The following is a 3,807-nucleotide window of genomic DNA, read 5'->3' as shown; positions in this document are numbered from 1 at the left end:
TTTAGTTGCATGCCCAATTCATTGATCTGCTCTATTTTATTGATATAAGCAGAGATAAATTGTCCCTTAAATACCATTTTGGCTTTATCCCATAAATTTTTGTATGTTGTCTCATTGCTGTCATTCTCTTTAATGAAATCAATTGTTTATATGATTTGTTCTTTGACTCACTTATGTTTTAGGATTAGATTATTTAGTTTCCTATTGGGGGTTGCCTGCAGCTGCTGCCCTCCACCTTAATCTCCTCCCACCCCAGAGAGATAGACCTTTCCTGCTGTGCTGGTGAGCTGCTTTCCCCCTCCTAAATCAGTTATGAGGGGGTTTTCAATGTTGTTTGCAGGGGAATTTGGGGAGAGTTCCTGGGAGTTCCTGTCACACTCCACCATGTTCGCACCAGAAGTCCATATCCTTTCTTAATAGTTTTCAAAGTAATATTTTTTACCTTTTCCCTCAACCTACTTGAAACCTGGTGCACCTCATAATTTCTGGTCCACCAAAGGAGATCTGAATCATCTGGCTCTGACTACATCCAATATATCTTTGTCAACACCTCATTACTGAAATATTCATTGGGTTTAAAGTGAAATTCTAACATGAAACTCATAGGTCGGCCAGCATCTGAGAACTTCATTTCATCTTCCAAGTGCTTTAGAACAGGTTCATCATGTTCCTGAACCATATCATTGAACAAGTCAACCTTTTTTAAAAAGCCAAAATTCAGGAATTCCTTTAGAGTGTTCTTTTTCTTCATCTTTTTTCTCCTCTTCAAGCCTCCTCTGAAATTGTTTGTATTATCATCTAGTTTCTATTCATATTTTGCTTCTGTAGGTTCATAAACAGCATTAATTTCACTTCTTTTATCAAAGAGTGGCTGGTAAAGAAGAGCATACTTTGAAGGGCATCATGAACTTTCCCACAGAAATTGGCTTCTATCTGCACATTTAACTTAAAGGTTTCTGAGGGCGCTGACACATTGCTTAATTTTGTAAAACTTTCAATGTAAACAGTCCATGTTCCCAACAAACCACACAATATTTCTTAGAGTGCTGTAAGAATTTGAGGATTTTTGCATCACCTAAACAGTAAGCTGATGAACTTTGCTACTTATATCTTCACCAGTTTCTTTTTCTCCCACTTCAACTTTCTGGTCAAATTCACATTGTTCTTCATCATCAATGTCTGCCAGATTTGATATCTGTAGCTATCATGGGGATCAAGGAGCCAGGGCAGCCCAGGGTAACTCAGAGCAATGGTGGCAAGAGAAATAAGAGAAAGAAGAAGAGGTGAAGGAGGATGAAGTATCCTGGGCAAATAGTGTTTTTGAAACAGTAATAGCCCCTTTGTACTTTCCCCTGTTCAAATTTCATCTGGAATAGTTTATTATAATCTAAATGCCATTCTGAGTTTAGAAAGGACATCGATAATGTCCAAAGGAGGACTATCAAGATGGTAAAGGGCTGAAAGTACGTATCATATGAGGATCAGCTGGAGGAACTGGGCATTTTTAGCCTGGAGAAGACATAGCTGTCTTCTAGTAAATACAGGATTAGATAGATAGATAGCATTTATACAGTAATTTAGGTTTGCAAAGTGTTGTGCATATGTAATCTCAGTGGATCTTCATAACAACCCTTTGAGGTAGGTGCTATTATGACCCCATTTTGCAGAGAGGAAACTGAAGCACAGGGAGGTTAGATGACTTTCTCTGAGTCACCCAGCTAGTAACTAGGGCAAGATCTGAACTCAGGTCTTTCTGAGTCCAAGTCCAGTGTCCTTACCCAGGGTGGAACCTAACTGCTTTGTGGAAGTTGTCACGTGGAAAAGGAACTGTACTTGTTTTGTTTGGTTCCAGATGGCAGAGTTAGAAGCAATGGGTAGAAGTTGTGTAGAGGAAAACCTGAGGAAGCCAGGTGGTATGGTGAATAAAGCACTGGACTTGAAGTCAGGATGATCTAGATTTCACTCTCTCCTCTGCCATTTAGTCACTCTATAACCCAGGATAAGTCATTTAACCTCTGTCTACCTCAGTTTCCTTAACTATAAAATGGGGATAATAATAGTATCTCTTTCATGGGTTACTGTGAGGATCAAATGAATAATGCTGTATATTACATAAATATTGTAAAGTCTGACCAAGGCCTGTTTTCTCCAGCTTCTGATGAATTTGCAAATCTGCTGTCACTGCTTCTCAAGCCTGGCATGTCAGAGGGAAAAAATAATCTGGTGGTAGACAAAATATTATTTGGGGGACACAGCTGTACCAACTGTCAAAAATGTTATTGTCAGTATTTTTCCATAAGTATGTTCTATAAGCTTAAAGTCTCCTTTAAGGAGAAGCTGTCACAGTGGTCTCAAGACCTCCAGGCCTAATCTTGTAACAAAGGTACAGAAGCATGGTTGTAGGTGAGGAAACTCTACCATCCAAAGAGTTGTCTGCAGAGTGTGTTTCTTGGGAAACAACCCCCTCCTTCCCTCACCACCAACCTGCATCATTTTTTACATAATTTTTACAACCTTTGCTCTGATCATTACAAGGTCAAGGAACCATTATCAGCTTCTTGATCTGAGCTGAGACGGAATTTTGAAGATGAATAGGAATTTAGTGATCTTAGGGCAGAATTACTACCCACAATGCAAAGCAAATATTTTCTTTTCCTAAATTATCTGTCCTTAAACTCAACCTTTCTAGGGCTCAGTTTCCTTATCTATAAAACAAGGCAGTTGGACTAGATGAATACCAAAGTATTTTTTAGCTCTCAATCTATGATTGAGATGCCCCTAAATTAGTATGTCAGCAAGCTTTTGTTAAGCATCTACTATGTGCCAGGCAAGCAGCTAGGTGGTGCCACAGTGCATGGAACATTAGGCCTGAGGTCATGAAGACTCATCTTCCCGAGTTCAAATCTGGCTTTAGACACTTACTAGCTATGTGACCCTGGGCAAGTCACTTAATCCTGTTTGCCTCAGTTTCCTCACCTGTAAAATGAGCTGGAGAAGGAAATGGCAAACCACTCTAGTTTCCTTGCAAGAAAACCCCAAACAGGGTCACAAAAGGTTGGACATGATTGAAACAACTCAACACAACAACAAAAATACATATTAAATATTAACTATGATTAATATTAAGCCCATTGGTAGGAAAAACTTCCTAACAATTAGAGTTGTCCAAAAGTAGACTTAGCTTACTCAGGAGGTAATGGATTCTCATTCCTTGGAGGTATTCAAGTAAAGACTGGGGGATCCACCTGCCAGGTATGTTTTAGCAGGAATTTTTTTTAGGGTATGGATCAAGCTAGATGGCTGCCGAGGTCCCTTTCAATTCTGTGATTCTGTAGTGTCAACCTTCTCGCTGCCTGGGAGGTTCCTTCTGCATAATGGTAGCCATCTGGGTTTATCTGTGTAAACCATGGGCTTGGTGTTGTCAAATCAGGTTTATAAAGTTGAACTAAGGCACAGGTGTTAAATATTCTCAGGTTTTGGCAGTATCTGTTTAGGTTGCTGGAAGGTCCATATTTCAGATTCTGGGATTATGGTCACTGTTTGTAGCACTGTGGATTACAAACAATTGCACTTTTTTTTTTTTAGGCAATTGGGGTTAAGTGACTTGTCACACAGGTAGTAAGTGTCAAGTGTTTGGTCTGAGGCCAGATTTGAACTCAGGTCCTCCTGACTTCAGGGTCGGTGCTCTATCCACTGCACCACCTAGCTGCCCCAACAATTGTAAAATTAAAGCAATTAAAGGAATGGCCCATCATATTTGCTGCAGATTTATTTTTCAGGAGGATTGAAATTGTTGGGGTTAACAGA

The 3,807-nt window shown here is 39.7% G+C and overlaps 1 pseudogene; it reads right to left on the bottom strand.

Annotated features, from left to right (window-relative positions):
- Positions 1-310: 310 nt before the first annotated feature.
- On the bottom strand, positions 311-2,490 carry LOC144456560 (nucleosome assembly protein 1-like 1 pseudogene; annotated as a pseudogene).
- Positions 2,491-3,807: the final 1,317 nt, after the last annotated feature.

Source organism: Phascolarctos cinereus, unplaced genomic scaffold (genome assembly GCF_003287225.1).
Source record: "Phascolarctos cinereus isolate Bilbo 61053 unplaced genomic scaffold, phaCin_HiC Scaffold_4;HRSCAF=312, whole genome shotgun sequence".
Classification (NCBI taxonomy): domain Eukaryota; kingdom Metazoa; phylum Chordata; class Mammalia; order Diprotodontia; family Phascolarctidae; genus Phascolarctos; species Phascolarctos cinereus.
The sequence above is the reverse complement of the archived record's forward strand: the minus strand, read 5'-3'. Positions and strand labels throughout refer to the sequence as shown.